Raw genomic sequence first — 18,025 nt, forward strand, 5'->3', positions numbered from 1 at the left:
CCGTATAGCTGTTCGAGTGTTCGAACCGTAATGCGCAAGAAATGGTACGGAAACCCCGTATTTACATATCTGCCACTGTGCAGGAGAATCCGCATAGGTGTTCGAGTGTTCGAACCGTATTGCGCAAGAAATGGTATGTAAACCCCGTATTTACATATCTGTCACTGTGCAGGAGAATCCGTATAGGTGTTCGAGTGTTCGAACCGTAATGCGCAAGAAATGGTACGGAAACCCCGTATTTACATATCTGCCACTGTGCAGGAGAATCCGCATAGGTGTTCGAGTGTTCGAACCGTAATGCGAAAGAAATGGTACCGAAACCCGGTATTTACATATCTGCCACTGTGCAGGAGAATCCGTATAGGTGTTCGAGTGTTCGAACCGTAATGCGCAAGAAATGGTATGGAAACCCCGTATTTACATATCTGCCACTGTGCAGGAGAATCCGTATAGGTGTTCGAGTGTTCGTACCGTAATGCGCAAGAAATGGTATGGAATCCCCGTATTTACATATCTGCCACTGTACAGGAGAATCCGTATAGCTGTTCGAGTGTTCGAACCGTAATGCGCAAGAAATGGTACGGAAACCCCGTATTTACATATCTGCCACTGTGCAGGAGAATCCGCATAGGTGTTCGAGTGTTCGAACCGTAATGCGCAAGAAATGGTAGGTAAACCCCGTTTTTACATATCTGCCACTATGCAGGAGAATCCGTATAGCTGTTCGAGTGTTCGAACCGTAATGCGCAAGAAATGGTACGGAAACCCCGTATTTACATATCTGCCACTGTGCAGGAGAATCCGCATAGGTGTTCGAGTGTTCGAACCGTAATGCGCAAGAAATGGTATGTAAACCCCGTATTTACATATCTGCCACTGTGCAGGAGAATCCGTATAGGGGTTCGAGTGTTCGAACCGTAATGCGCAAGAAATGGTACGAAAACCCCGTATTTACATATCTGCCACTGTGCAGGAGAATCCGTATAGGTGTTCGATTGTTCGAACCGTAATGCGCAAGAAATGGTATGTAAACCCCGTATTTACATATCTGCCACTGTGCAGGAGAATCCGTATAGGTGTTCGAGTGTTCGAACCGTAATGCGCAAGAAATGGTATGGAAACCCCGTATTTACACATCTGCCACTGTGCAGGAGAATCCGTATAGGTGTTCGAGTGTTCGAACCGTAATGCGCAGGAAATGGTACCGAAACCCCGCATTTACATATCTGTCACTGTGCAGGAGAATTCGTATAGGTGTTCGAGTGTTCGAACCGTAATGCGCAAGAAATGGTATGTAAACCCCGTATTTACATATCTGCCACTGTGCAGGAGAATCCGTATAGGTGTTCGAGTGTTCGAACCGTAATGCGCAAGAAATGGTATGTAAACCCCGTATTTACATATCTGCCACTGTGCAGGAGAATCCGTATAGGTGTTCGAGTGTTCGAACCGTAATGCGCAAGAAATGGTACCGAAATCCCATATTTACATATCTGCCACTGTGCAAGAGAATCCGTATAGGTGTTCGAGTGTTCGAACCGTAATGCGCAAGAAATGGTACGGAAACCCCGTATTTACATATCTGCCACTGTGTAGGAGAATCCGCATAGGTGTTCGAGTGTTCGAACCGTAATGCGCAAGAAATGGTATGTAATCCCCGTATTTACATATCGGCCACTGTGCAGGAGAATCCGTATAGGTGTTCGAGTGTTCAAACTGTAATGCGCAAGAAATGGTACGGAAACCCCGTATTTACATATCTGCCACTGTGTAGGAGAATCCGCATAGGTGTTCGAGTGTTCGAACCGTATTGCGCAAGAAATGGTATGTAAACCCCGTATTTACATATCTGCCACTGTGTAGGAGAATCCGTATAGCTGTTCGAGTGTTCGAACCGTAATGCGCAAGAAATGGTACGGAAACCCCGTATTTACATATCTGCCACTGTGCAGGAGAATCCGCATAGGTGTTCGAGTGTTCGAACCGTATTGCGCAAGAAATGGTATGTAAACCCCGTATTTACATATCTGTCACTGTGCAGGAGAATCCGTATAGGTGTTCGAGTGTTCGAACCGTAATGCGCAAGAAATGGTACGGAAACCCCGTATTTACATATCTGCCACTGTGCAGGAGAATCCGCATAGGTGTTCGAGTGTTCGAACCGTAATGCGAAAGAAATGGTACCGAAACCCGGTATTTACATATCTGCCACTGTGCAGGAGAATCCGTATAGGTGTTCGAGTGTTCGAACCGTAATGCGCAAGAAATGGTACGGAAACCCCATATTTACATATCTGCCACTGTGCAGGAGAATCCGCATAGGTGTTCGAGTGTTCGAACCGTAATGCGCAAGAAATGGTATGGAAACCCCGTATTTACATATCTGCCACTGTGCAGGAGAATCCGTATAGGTGTTCGAGTGTTCGAACCGTAATGCGCAAGAAATGGTATGGAATCCCCGTATTTACATATCTGCCACTGTACAGGAGAATCCGTATAGGTGTTCGAGTGTTCGAACCGTAATGCGCAAGAAATGGTACGGAAACCCCGTATTTACATATCTGCCACTGTGCAGGAGAATCCGCATAGGTGTTCGAGTGTTCGAACCGTAATGCGCAAGAAATGGTAGGTAAACCCCGTTTTTACATATCTGCCACTATGCAGGAGAATCCGTATAGCTGTTCGAGTGTTCGAAGCGTAATGTGCAAGAAATGGTACGGAAACCCCGTATTTACATATCTGCCACTGTGCAGGAGAATCTGCATAGGTGTTCGAGTGTTCGAACCGTAATGCGCAAGAAATGGTATGTAAACCCCGTATTTACATATCTGCCACTGTGCAGGAGAATCCGTATAGGTGTTCGAGTGTTCGAACCGTAATGCGCAAGAAATGGTACGGAAACCCCGTATTTACATATCTACTGTGCAGGAGAATCCGCATAGGTGTTAGAGTGTTCGAACCGTAATGCGCAAGATATGGTATGTAAACCCCGTATTTACATATCTGCCACTATGCAGGAGAATCCGTATAGGTGTTCGAGTGTTCGAACCGTAATGCGCAAGAAATGGTACGAAAACCCCGTATTTACATATCTACCACTGTGCAGGAGAATCCGTATAGGTGTTCGAGTGTTCGAACCGTAGTGCACAGGAAACGGTACCGAAACCCCGTATTTACATATCTGTCACTGTGCAGGAGAATTCGTATAGGTGTTCGAGTGTTCGAACCGTAATGCGCAAGAAATGGTATGGAAACCCCATATTTACGTATCTGCCACTGTGCTGGAGAATCCGTATAGGTGTTCGAGTGTTCGAATCGAAATGTGCAAGAAATGGTATGTAAACCCCGTATTTACATATCTGCCACTGTGCAGGAGAATCCGTATAGGTGTTCAAGTGTTCGAACCGTAATGCGCAAGAAATGGTACCGAAACCCCGTATTTACATATCTGCCACTGTGCAGGAGAATCCGTATCGGTGTTCGAGTGTACGAACCGTAATGCGCAAGAAATGGTATGGAAACCCCGTATTTACATATCTGCCACTGTGCAGGAGAATCCGTATAGGTGTTCGAGTGTTCGAACCGTAATGCGCAAGAAATGGTACCGAAACCCCGTATTTACATATCTGCCACTGTGCAGGAGAATCCGTATAGGTGTTCGAGTGTTCGAACAGTAATGCGCAAGAAATGGTACGGAAACCCCGTATTTACATATCTGCCACTGTGCAGGAGAATCCGCCTAGGTGTTCGAGTCTTCGAACCGTAATGCGCAAGAAATGGTATGTAAACCCCGTATTTACATATCTGCCACTGTGCAGGAGAATCCGTATAGGTGTTCGAGTGTTCGAACCGTAATGCGCAAGAAATGGTACGGAAACCCCGTATTTACATATCTGCCACTGTGCAGGAGAATCCGTATAGGTGTTCGAGTGTTCGAACCGTAATGCGCAAGAAATGGTATGGAAACCCCGTATTTACATATCTGCCACTGTGCAGGAGAATCCGTATAGGTGTTCGTGTGTTCGAACCGTAATGCGCAAGAAATGGTACCGAAATCCCATATTTACATATCTGCCACTGGGCAGGAGAATCCGTATAGGTGTTCGAGTGTTCGAACCGTAATGCGCAAGAAATGGTACGGAAACCCCGTATTTACATATCTGCCACTGTGCAGGAGAATCCGTATAGGTGTTCGAGTGTTCGAACTGTAATGCGCAAGAAATGGTACGGAAACCCCGTATTTACATATCTGCCACTCTGCAGGAGAATCCGCATAGGTGTTCGAGTGTTCGAACCGTATGGCGCAAGAAATGGTATGTAAACCCCGTATTTACATATCTGCCACTGTGCAGGAGAATCCGTATATGTGTTCGAGTGCTCGAACCGTAATGCGCAAGAAATGGTACGGAAACCCCGTATTTACATATCTGCCGCTGTGCAGGAGAATCCGTATAGGTGTTCGAGTGTTCGAATCGTAATGCGCAAGAAATGGTATGTAAACCCCGTATTTACATATCTGCCACTGTGCAGGAGAATCCGTATAGTTGTTCGAGTGTTCGAACCGTAATGCGCAAGAAATGGTAGGGAAACCCCGTATTTACATATCTGCCACTGTACAGGAGAATCTATATAGTCGTTCGAGTGTTCAAACCGTAATGCGCAAGTAATGGTACGGAAACCCCGTATTTACATATCTGCCATTGTGCAGGAGAATCCGCATAGGTGTTCGAGTGTCCGAACCGTAATGCGCAAGAAATGGTATGTAAACCCCGTATTTATATATCTGCCACTGTGCAGGAGAATTCGTATAGGTGTTCGAGTGTTCGAATCGAAATGCGCAAGAAATGGTAAGTAAACCCCGTATTTACATATCTGCCACTGTGCAGGAGAATCCGTATAGGTGTTCGATTGTTCGAACCGTAATGCGCAAGAAATGGTACCGAAACCCCGTATTTACATATCCGCCACTGTGCAGGAGAATCTGTATAGGTGTTCGAGTGTTCGAACCGTAATGCGAAAGAAATGGTACCGAAACCCCATATTTACATATCTGCCACTGTGCAGGAGAATCCGCAAAGGTGTTCGAGTGTTCGAACCGTAATGCGCAAGAAATGGTATGGAAACCCCGTATTTACATATCTGCCACTGTGCAGGAGAATCCGTATAGGTGTTCGAGTGTTCGAACCGTAATGCGCAAGAAATGGTAAGGAATCCCCGTATTTACATATCTGCCACTGTACAGGAGAATCCGTATAGGTGTTCGAGTGTTCGAACCGTAATGCGCAAGAAATGGTACGGAAACCCCGTATTTACATATCTGCCACTGTGCAGGAGAATCCGCATAGGTGTTCGAGTGTTCGAACCGTAATGCGCAAGAAATGGTAGGTAAACCCCGTTTTTACATATCTGCCACTATGCAGGAGAATCCGTATAGCTGTTCGAGTGTTCGAAGCGTAATGTGCAAGAAATGGTACGGAAACCCCGTATTTACATATCTGCCACTGTGCAGGAGAATCCGCATAGGTGTTCGAGTGTTCGAACCGTAATGCGCAAGAAATGGTATGTAAACCCCGTATTTACATATCTGCCACTGTGCAGGAGAATCCGTATAGGTGTTCGAGTGTTCGAACCGTAATGCGCAAGAAATGGTACGGAAACCCCGTATTTACATATCTGCCACTGTGCAGGAGAATCCGCATAGGTGTTAGAGTGTTCGAACCGTAATGCGCAAGATATGGTATGTAAACCCCGTATTTACATATCTGCCACTATGCAGGAGAATCCGTATAGGTGTTCGAGTGTTCGAACCGTAATGCGCAAGAAATGGTACGAAAACCCCGTATTTACATATCTGCCACTGTGCAGGAGAATCCGTATAGGTGTTCGAGTGTTCGAACCGTAGTGCACAGGAAATGGTACCGAAACCCCGTATTTACATATCTGTCACTGTGCAGGAGAATTCGTATAGGTGTTCGAGTGTTCGAACCGTAATGCGCAAGAAATGGTATGGAAACCCCATATTTACGTATCTGCCACTGTGCTGGAGAATCCGTATAGGTGTTCGAGTGTTCGAATCGAAATGTGCAAGAAATGGTATGTAAACCCCGTATTTACATATCTGCCACTGTGCAGGAGAATCCGTATAGGTGTTCGAGTGTTCGAACCGTAATGCGCAAGAAATGGTACCGAAACCCCGTATTTACATATCTGCCACTGTGCAGGAGAATCCGTATCGGTGTTCGAGTGTACGAACCGTAATGCGCAAGAAATGGTATGGAAACCCCGTATTTACATATCTGCCACTGTGCAGGAGAATCCGTATAGGTGTTCGAGTGTTCGAACCGTAATGCGCAAGAAATGGTACCGAAACCCCGTATTTACATATCTGCCACTGTGCAGGAGAATCCGTATAGGTGTTCGAGTGTTCGAACAGTAATGCGCAAGAAATGGTACGGAAACCCCGTATTTACATATCTGCCACTGTGCAGGAGAATCCGCATAGGTTTTCGAGTGTTCGAACCGTAATGCGAAAGAAATGGTATGTAAACCCCGTATTTACATATCTGCCACTGTGCAGGAGAATCCGTATAGGTGTTCGAGTGTTCGAACCGTAATGCGCAAGAAATGGTATGGAAACCCCGTATTTACACATCTGCCACTGTGCAGGAGAATCCGTATAGGTGTTCGAGTGTTCGAACCGTAGTGCACAGGAAATGGTACCGAAACCCCGTATTTACATATCTGTCACTGTGCAGGAGAATTCGTATAGGTGTTCGAGTGTTCGAACCGTAATGCGCAAGAAATGGTATGGAAACCCCTTATTTACGTATCTGCCACTGTGCTGGAGAATCCGTATAGGTGTTCGAGTGTTCGAATCGAAATGTGCAAGAAATGGTATGTAAACCCCGTATTTACATATCTGCCACTGTGCAGGAGAATCCGTATAGGTGTTCGAGTGTTCGAACCGTAATGCGCAAGAAATGGTATGGAATCCCCGTATTTACATATCTGCCACTGTACAGGAGAATCCGTATAGGTGTTCGAGTGTTCGAACCGTAATGCGCAAGAAATGGTACGGAAACCCCGTATTTACATATCTGCCACTGTGCAGGAGAATCCGCATAGGTGTTCGAGTGTTCGAACCGTAATGCGCAAGAAATGGTAGGTAAACCCCGTTTTTACATATCTGCCACTATGCAGGAGAATCCGTATAGCTGTTCGAGTGTTCGAAGCGTAATGTGCAAGAAATGGTACGGAAACCCCGTATTTACATATCTGCCACTGTGCAGGAGAATCCGCATAGGTGTTCGAGTGTTCGAACCGTAATGCGCAAGAAATGGTATGTAAACCCCGTATTTACATATCTGCCACTGTGCAGGAGAATCCGTATAGGTGTTCGACTGTTCGAACCGTAATGCGCAAGAACTGGTACGGAAACCCCGTATTTACATATCTGCCACTGTGCAGGAGAATCCGCATAGGTGTTAGAGTGTTCGAACCGTAATGCGCAAGATATGGTATGTAAACCCCGTATTTACATATCTGCCACTATGCAGGAGAATCCGTATAGGTGTTCGAGTGTTCGAACCGTAATGCGCAAGAAATGGTACGAAAACCCCGTATTTACATATCTGCCACTGTGCAGGAGAATCCGTATAGGTGTTCGAGTGTTCGAACCGTAGTGCACAGGAAATGGTACCGAAACCCCGTATTTACATATCTGTCACTGTGCAGGAGAATTCGTATAGGTGTTCGAGTGTTCGAACCGTAATGCGCAAGAAATGGTATGGAAACCCCATATTTACGTATCTGCCACTGTGCTGGAGAATCCGTATAGGTGTTCGAGTGTTCGAATCGAAATGTGCAAGAAATGGTATGTAAACCCCGTATTTACATATCTGCCACTGTGCAGGAGAATCCGTATAGGTGTTCGAGTGTTCGAACCGTAATGCGCAAGAAATGGTACCGAAACCCTGTATTTACATATCTGCCACTGTGCAGGAGAATCCGTATCGGTGTTCGAGTGTACGAACCGTAATGCGCAAGAAATGGTATGGAAACCCCGTATTTACATATCTGCCACTGTGCAGGAGAATCCGTATAGGTGTTCGAGTGTTCGAACCGTAATGCGCAAGAAATGGTACCGAAACCCCGTATTTACATATCTGCCACTGTGCAGGAGAATCCGTATAGGTGTTCGAGTGTTCGAACAGTAATGCGCAAGAAATGGTACGGAAACCCCGTATTTACATATCTGCCACTGTGCAGGAGAATCCGCATAGGTTTTCGAGTGTTCGAACCGTAATGCGCAAGAAATGGTATGTAAACCCCGTATTTACATATCTGCCACTGTGCAGGAGAATCCGTATAGGTGTTCGAGTGTTCGAACCGTAATGCGCAAGAAATGGTATGGAAACCCCGTATTTACACATCTGCCACTGTGCAGGAGAATCCGTATAGGTGTTCGAGTGTTCGAACCGTAATGCGCAGGAAATGGTACCGAAACCCCGCATTTACATATCTGTCACTGTGCAGGAGAATTCGTATAGGTGTTCGAGTGTTCGAACCGTTATGCGCAAGAAATGGTATGTAAACCCCGTATTTACATATCTGCCACTGTGCAGGAGAATCCGCATAGGTGTTCGAGTGTTCGAACCGTAATGCGCAAGAAATGGTAAGTAAACCCCGTATTTACATATCTGCCACTGTGCAGGAGAATCCGTATAGGTGTTCGAGTGTTCGAACCGTAATGCGCAAGAAATGGTACGGAAACCCCGTATTTAAATATCTGCCACTGTGCAGGAGAATCCGCATAGGTGTTAGAGTGTTCGAACCGTAATGCGCAAGATATGGTATGTAAACCCCGTATTTACATATCTGCCACTGTGCAGGAGAATCCGTATAGGTGTTCGAGTGTTCGAACCGTAATGCGCAAGAAATGGTACGGAAACCCCGTATTTACATATCTGCCACTGTGCAGGAGAATCCGCATAGGTGTTAGAGTGTTCGAACCGTAATGCGCAAGATATGGTATGTAAACCCCGTATTTACATATCTGCCACTATGCAGGAGAATCCGTATAGGTGTTCGAGTGTTCGAACCGTAATGCGCAAGAAATGGTACGAAAACCCCGTATTTACATATCTGCCACTGTGCAGGAGAATCCGTACAGGTGTTCGAGTGTTCGAACCGTAGTGCACAGGAAATGGTACCGAAACCCCGTATTTACATATCTGTCACTGTGCAGGAGAATTCGTATAGGTGTTCGAGTGTTCGAACCGTAATGTGCAAGAAATGGTACGGAAACCCCGTATTTACATATCTGCCACTGTGCAGGAGAATCCGCATAGGTGTTCGAGTGTTCGAACCGTAATGCGCAAGAAATGGTATGTAAACCCCGTATTTACATATCTGCCACTGTGCAGGAGAATCCGTATAGGTGTTCGAGTGTTCGAACCGTAATGCGCAAGAAATGGTACGGAAACCCCGTATTTACATATCTACTGTGCAGGAGAATCCGCATAGGTGTTAGAGTGTTCGAACCGTAATGCGCAAGATATGGTATGTAAACCCCGTATTTACATATCTGCCACTATGCAGGAGAATCCGTATAGGTGTTCGAGTGTTCGAACCGTAATGCGCAAGAAATGGTACGAAAACCCCGTATTTACATATCTGCCACTGTGCAGGAGAATCCGTATAGGTGTTCGAGTGTTCGAACCGTAGTGCACAGGAAATGGTACCGAAACCCCGTATTTACATATCTGTCACTGTGCAGGAGAATTCGTATAGGTGTTCGAGTGTTCGAACCGTAATGCGCAAGAAATGGTATGGAAACCCCATATTTACGTATCTGCCACTGTGCTGGAGAATCCGTATAGGTGTTCGAGTGTTCGAATCGAAATGTGCAAGAAATGGTATGTAAACCCCGTATTTACATATCTGCCACTGTGCAGGAGAATCCGTATAGGTGTTCGAGTGTTCGAACCGTAATGCGCAAGAAATGGTACCGAAACCCCGTATTTACATATCTGCCACTGTGCAGGAGAATCCGTATCGGTGTTCGAGTGTACGAACCGTAATGCGCAAGAAATGGTATGGAAACCCCGTATTTACATATCTGCCACTGTGCAGGAGAATCCGTATAGGTGTTCGAGTGTTCGAACCGTAATGCGCAAGAAATGGTACCGAAACCCCGTATTTACATATCTGCCACTGTGCAGGAGAATCCGTATAGGTGTTCGAGTGTTCGAACAGTAATGCGCAAGAAATGGTACGGAAACCCCATATTTACATATCTGCCACTGTGCAGGAGAATCCGCATAGGTTTTCGAGTGTTCGAACCGTAATGCGCAAGAAATGGTATGTAAACCCCGTATTTACATATCTGTCACTGTGTAGGAGAATCCGTATAGGTGTTCGAGTGTTCGAACCGTAATGCGCAAGAAATGGTACGGAAACCCCGTATTTACATATCTGCCACTGTGCAGGAGAATCCGCCTAGGTGTTCGAGTGTTCGAACCGTAATGCGCAAGAAATAGTATGTAAACCCCGTATTTACATATCTGCCACTGTGCAGGAGAATCCGTATAGGTGTTCGAGTGTTCGAACCGTAATGCGCAAGAAATGGTACGGAAACCCCGTATTTACATATCTGCCACTGTGCAGGAGAATCCGTATAGGTGTTCGAGTGTTCGAACCGTAATGCGCAAGAAATGGTATGGAAACCCCGTATTTACATATCTGCCACTGTGCAGGAGAATCCGTATAGGTGTTCGTGTGTTCGAACCGTAATGCGCAAGAAATGGTACCGAAATCCCATATTTACATATCTGCCACTGTGCAGGAGAATCCGTATAGGTGTTCGAGTGTTCGAACCGTAATGCGCAAGAAATGGTACGGAAACCCCGTATTTACATATCTGCCACTGTGCAGGAGTATCCGTATAGGTGTTCGAGTGTTCGAACTGTAATGCGCAAGAAATGGTACGGAAACCCCGTATTTACATATCTGCCACTGTGCAGGAGAATCCGCATAGGTATTCGAGTGTTCGAACCGTATTGCGCAAGAAATGGTATGTAAACCCCGTATTTACATATCTGCCACTGTGCAGGAGAATCCGTATATGTGTTCGAGTGCTCGAACCGTAATGCGCAAGAAATGGTACGGAAACCCCGTATTTACATATCTGCCGCTGTGCAGGAGAATCCGTATAGGTGTTCGAGTGTTCGAATCGTAATGCGCAAGAAATGGTATGTAAACCCCGTATTTACATATCTGCCACTGTGCAGGAGAATCCGTATAGGTGTTCGAGTGTTCGAACCGTAATGCGCAAGAATTGGTAGGGAAACCCCGTATTTACATATCTGCCACTGTACAGGAGAATCTATATAGGTGTTCGAGTGTTCAAACCGTAATGCGCAAGTAATGGTACGGAAACCCCGTATTTACATATCTGCCATTGTGCAGGAGAATCCGCATAGGTGTTCGAGTGTCCGAACCGTAATGCGCAAGAAATGGTATGTAAACCCCGTATTTATATATCTGCCACTGTGCAGGAGAATTCGTATAGGTGTTCGAGTGTTCGAATCGAAATGCGCAAGAAATGGTAAGTAAACCCCGTATTTACATATCTGCCACTGTGCAGGAGAATCCGTATAGGTGTTCGATTGTTCGAACCGTAATGCGCAAGAAATGGTACAGAAACCCCGTATTTACATATCCGCCACTGTGCAGGAGAATCTGTATAGGTGTTCGAGTGTTCGAACCGTAATGCGCAAGAAATGGTATGGAAACCCCGTATTTAAATATCTGCCACTGTGCAGGAGAATCCGTATAGGTGTTCGAGTGTTCGAACCGTAATGCGCAAGAAATGGTACCGAAACCCCGTATTTACATATCTGCCACTGTGCAGGAGAATCCGTATAGGTGTTCGAGTGTTCGAACCGTAATGCGCAAGAAATGGTATGGAAACCCCGTATTTACATATCTGCCACTGTGCAGGAGAATCCGTATAGGTGTTCGAGTGTTCGAACCGTAATGCGAAAGAAATGGTACCGAAACCCGGTATTTACATATCTGCCACTGTGCAGGAGAATCCGTATAGGTGTTCTAGTGTTCGAACCGTAATGCGCAAGAAATGGTACGGAAACCCCATATTTACATATCTGCCACTGTGCAGGAGAATCCGCATAGGTGTTCGAGTGTTCGAACCGTAATGCGCAAGAAATGGTATGGAAACCCCGTATTTACATATCTGCCACTGTGCAGGAGAATCCGTATAGGTGTTCGAGTGTTCGAACCGTAATGCGCAAGAAATGGTATGGAATCCCCGTATTTACATATCTGCCACTGTACAGGAGAATCCGTATAGGTGTTCGAGTGTTCGAACCGTAATGCGCAAGAAATGGTACGGAAACCCCGTATTTACATATCTGCCACTGTGCAGGAGAATCCGCATAGGTGTTCGAGTGTTCGAACCGTAATGCGCAAGAAATGGTAGGTAAACCCCGTTTTTACATATCTGCCACTATGCAGGAGAATCCGTATAGGTGTTCGAGTGTTCGAACCGTAATGCGCAAGAAATGGTACGGAAACCCCATATTTACGTATCTGCCACTGTGCAGGAGAATTTGCATAGGTGTTCGAGTGTTCGAACCGTAATGCGCAAGAAATGGTATGGAAACCCCGTATTTACATATCTGCCACTGTGCAGGCGAATCCGTATAGGTGTTCGAGTGTTCGAACCGTAATGCGCAAGAAATGGTATGGAATCCCCGTATTTACATATCTGCCACTGTACAGGAGAATCCGTATAGGTGTTCGAGTGTTCGAACCGTAATGCGCAAGAAATGGTACGGAAACCCCGTATTTACATATCTGCCACTGTGCAGGAGAATCCGCATAGGTGTTCGAGTGTTCGAACCGTAATGCGCAAGAAATGGTAGGTAAACCCCGTTTTTACATATCTGCCACTATGCAGGAGAATCCGTATAGCTGTTCGAGTGTTCGAACCGTAATGCGCAAGAAATGGTATGGAAACCCCGTATTTACATATCTGCCACTGTGCAGGAGAATCCGCATAGGTGTTCGAGTGTTCGAACCGTAATGCGCAAGAAATGGTATGTAAACCCCGTATTTACATATCTGCCACTGTGCAGGAGAATCCGTATAGGTGTTCGAGTGTTCGAACCGTAATGCGCAAGAAATGGTACGAAAACCCCGTATTTACATATCTGCCACTGTGCAGGAGAATCCGTATAGGTGTTCGATTGTTCGAACCGTAATGCGCAAGAAATGGTATGTAAACCCCGTATTTACATATCTGCCGCTGTGCAGGAGAATCCGTATAGGTGTTCGAGTGTTCGAACCGTAATGCGCAAGAAATGGTATGGAATCCCCGTATTTACATATCTGCCACTGTACAGGAGAATCCGTATAGGTGTTCGAGTGTTCGAACCGTAATGCGCAAGAAATGGTACGGAAACCCCGTATTTACATATCTGCCACTGTGCAGGAGAATCCGCATAGGTGTTCGAGTGTTCGAACCGTAATGCGCAAGAAATGGTACCGAAACCCGGTATTTACATATCTGCCACTGTGCAGGAGAATCCGTATAGGTGTTCGAGTGTTCGAACCGTAATGCGCAAGAAATGGTACGGAAACCCCATATTTACATATCTGCCACTGTGCAGGAGAATTTGCATAGGTGTTCGAGTGTTCGAACCGTAATGCGCAAGAAATGGTATGGAAACCCCGTATTTACATATCTGCCACTGTGCAGGAGAATCCGTATAGGTGTTCGAGTGTTCGAACCGTAATGCGCAAGAAATGGTATGGAATCCCCGTATTTACATATCTGCCACTGTACAGGAGAATCCGTATAGGTGTTCGAGTGTTCGAACCGTAATGCGCAAGAAATGGTACGGAAACCCCGTATTTACATATCTGCCACTGTGCAGGAGAATCCGCATAGGTGTTCGAGTGTTCGAACCGTAATGCGCAAGAAATGGTAGGTAAACCCCGTTTTTACATATCTGCCACTATGCAGGAGAATCTGTATAGCTGTTCGAGTGTTCGAACCGTAATGCGCAAGAAATGGTACGGAAACCCCGTATTTACATATCTGCCACTGTGCAGGAGAATCCGCATAGGTGTTCGAGTGTTCGAACCGTAATGCGCAAGAAATGGTATGTAAACCCCGTATTTACATATCTGCCACTGTGCAGGAGAATCCGTATAGGTGTTCGAGTGTTCGAACCGTAATGCGCAAGAAATGGTACGAAAACCCCGTATTTACATATCTGCCACTGTGCAGGAGAATCCGTATAGGTGTTCGATTGTTCGAACCGTAATGCGCAAGAAATGGTATGTAAACCCCATATTTACATATCTGCCACTGTGCAGGAGAATCCGTATAGGTGTTCGAGTGTTCGAACCGTAATGCGCAAGAAATGGTATGGAAACCCCGTATTTACACATCTGCCACTGTGCAGGAGAATCCGTATAGGTGTTCGAGTGTTCGAACCGTAATGCGCAGGAAATGGTACCGAAACCCCGCATTTACATATCTGTCACTGTGCAGGAGAATTCGTATAGGTGTTCGAGTGTTCGAACCGTAATGCGCAAGAAATGGTATGTAAACCCCGTATTTACATATCTGCCACTGTGCAGGAGAATCCGTATAGGTGTTCGAGTGTTCGAACCGTAATGCGCAAGAAATGGTATGTAAACCCCGTATTTACATATCTGCCACTGTGCAGGAGAATCCGTATAGGTGTTCGAGTGTTCGAACCGTAATGCGCAAGAAATGGTACGAAAACCCCGTATTTACATATCTGCCACTGTGCAGGAGAATCCGTATAGGTGTTCGATTGTTCGAACCGTAATGCGCAAGAAATGGTATGTAAACCCCGTATTTACATATCTGCCACTGTGCAGGAGAATCCGTATAGGTGTTCGAGTGTTCGAACCGTAATGCGCAAGAAATGGTATGGAAACCCCGTATTTACACATCTGCCACTGTGCAGGAGAATCCGTACAGGTGTTCGAGTGTTCGAACCGTAATGCGCAGGAAATGGTACCGAAACCCCGCATTTACATATCTGTCACTGTGCAGGAGAATTCGTATAGGTGTTCGAGTGTTCGAACCGTAATGCGCAAGAAATGGTATGTAAACCCCGTATTTACATATCTGCCACTGTGCAGGAGAATCCGTATAGGTGTTCGAGTGTTCGAACCGTAATGCGCAAGAAATGGTATGTAAACCCCGTATTTACATATCTGCCACTGTGCAGGAGAATCCGTATAGGTGTTCGAGTGTTCGAACCGTAATGCGCAAGAAATGGTACCGAAATCCCATATTTACATATCTGCCACTGTGCAAGAGAATCCGTATAGCTGTTCGAGTGTTCGAACCGTAATGCGCAAGAAATGGTATGGAATCCCCGTATTTACATATCTGCCACTGTACAGGAGAATCCGTATAGGTGTTCGAGTGTTCGAACCGTAATGCGCAAGAAATGGTACCGAAACCCCGTATTTACATATCTGCCACTGTGCAGGAGAATCCGTATAGGTGTTCGTGTGTTCGAACCGAAATGCGCAAGAAATGGTATGGAAACCCCGTATTTACATATCTGCCACTGTGCAGGAGAATCCGTATAGGTGTTCGAGTGTTCGAACCGTAATGCGCAAGAAATGGTATGTAAACCCCGTATTTACATATCTGCCACTGTGCAGGAGAATCCGCATAGGTGTTCGAGTGTTCGAACCGTAATGCGCAAGAAATGGTACCGAAACCCCGTATTTACATATCTGCCACTGTGCAGGAGAATCCGTATAGGTGTTCGAGTGTTCGAACCGTAATGCGCAAGAAATGGTATGGAAACCCCGTATTTACATATCTGCCACTGTGCAGGAGAATCCGTATAGGTGTTCGAGTGTTCGAATCGAAATGCGCAAGAAATGGTATGTAAACCCCGTATTTACATATCTGCCACTGTGCAGGAGAATCCGTATAGGTGTTCGAGTGTTCGAACCGTAATGCGCAAGAAATGGTACCGAAACCCCGTATTTACATATCTGCCACTGTGCAGGAGAATCCGTATAGGTGTTCGAGGGTTCGAACCGTAATGCGCAGGAAATGGTACCGAAACCCCGTATTTACATATCTGTCACTGTGCAGGAGAATTCGTATAGGTGTTCGAGTGTTCGAACCGTAATGCGCAAGAAATGGTATGGAAACCCCGTATTTACATATCTGCCACTGTGCAGGAGAATCCGTATAGGTGTTCGAGTGTTCGAACCGTAATGCGCAAGAAATGGTACCGAAACCCCGTATTTACATATCTGCCACTGTGCAGGAGAATCCGTATAGGTGTTCGAGTGTTCGAACCGTAATGCGCAAGAAATGGTATGGAAACCCCGTATTTACATATCTGCCACTGTGCAGGAGAATCCGTATAGGTGTTCGAGTGTTCGAATCGTAATGCGCAAGAAATGGTATGTAAACCCCGTATTTACATATCTGCCACTGTGCAGGAGAATCCGTATAGCTGTTCGAGTGTTCGAACCGTAATGCGCAAGAAATGGTACGAAAACCCCGTATTTACATATCTGCCACTGTGCAGGAGAATCCGTATAGGTGTTCGATTGTTCGAACCGTAATGCGCAAGAAATGGTATGTAAACCCCGTATTTACACATCTGCCACTGTGCAGGAGAATCCGTATAGGTGTTCGAGTGTTCGAACCGTAATGCGCAAGAAATGGTACGGAAACCCCGTATTTACATATCTGCCACTGTGCAGGAGAATCCGCATAGGTGTTCGAGTGTTCGAACCGTAATGCGCAAGAAATGGTACCGAAACCCGGTATTTACATATCTGCCACTGTGCAGGAGAATCCGTATAGGTGTTCGAGTGTTCGAACCGTAATGCGCAAGAAATGGTACGGAAACCCCATATTTACATATCTGCCACTGTGCAGGAGAATTTGCATAGGTGTTCGAGTGTTCGAACCGTAATGCGCAAGAAATGGTATGGAAACCCCGTATTTACATATCTGCCACTGTGCAGGAGAATCCGTATAGGTGTTCGAGTGTTCGAACCGTAATGCGCAAGAAATGGTATGGAATCCCCGTATTTACATATCTGCCACTGTACAGGAGAATCCGTATAGGTGTTCGAGTGTTCGAACCGTAATGCGCAAGAAATGGTACGGAAACCCCGTATTTACATATCTGCCACTGTGCAGGAGAATCCGCATAGGTGTTCGAGTGTTCGAACCGTAATGCGCAAGAAATGGTAGGTAAACCCCGTTTTTACATATCTGCCACTATGCAGGAGAATCTGTATAGCTGTTCGAGTGTTCGAACCGTAATGCGCAAGAAATGGTACGGAAACCCCGTATTTACATATCTGCCACTGTGCAGGAGAATCCGCATAGGTGTTCGAGTGTTCGAACCGTAATGCGCAAGAAATGGTATGTAAACCCCGTATTTACATATCTGCCACTGTGCAGGAGAATCCGTATAGGTGTTCGAGTGTTCGAACCGTAATGCGCAAGAAATGGTACGAAAACCCCGTATTTACATATCTGCCACTGTGCAGGAGAATCCGTATAGGTGTTCGATTGTTCGAACCGTAATGCGCAAGAAATGGTATGTAAACCCCATATTTACATATCTGCCACTGTGCAGGAGAATCCGTATAGGTGTTCGAGTGTTCGAACCGTAATGCGCAAGAAATGGTATGGAAACCCCGTATTTACACATCTGCCACTGTGCAGGAGAATCCGTATAGGTGTTCGAGTGTTCGAACCGTAATGCGCAGGAAATGGTACCGAAACCCCGCATTTACATATCTGTCACTGTGCAGGAGAATTCGTATAGGTGTTCGAGTGTTCGAACCGTAATGCGCAAGAAATGGTACGAAAACCCCGTATTTACATATCTGCCACTGTGCAGGAGAATCCGTATAGGTGTTCGAGTGTTCGAACCGTAATGCGCAAGAAATGGTATGTAAA

The sequence above is a fragment of the Camellia sinensis genome, chromosome 11 (genome assembly GCF_055761805.1).
Source record: "Camellia sinensis isolate YWXY chromosome 11, ASM5576180v1, whole genome shotgun sequence".
NCBI lineage: Eukaryota > Viridiplantae > Streptophyta > Magnoliopsida > Ericales > Theaceae > Camellia > Camellia sinensis.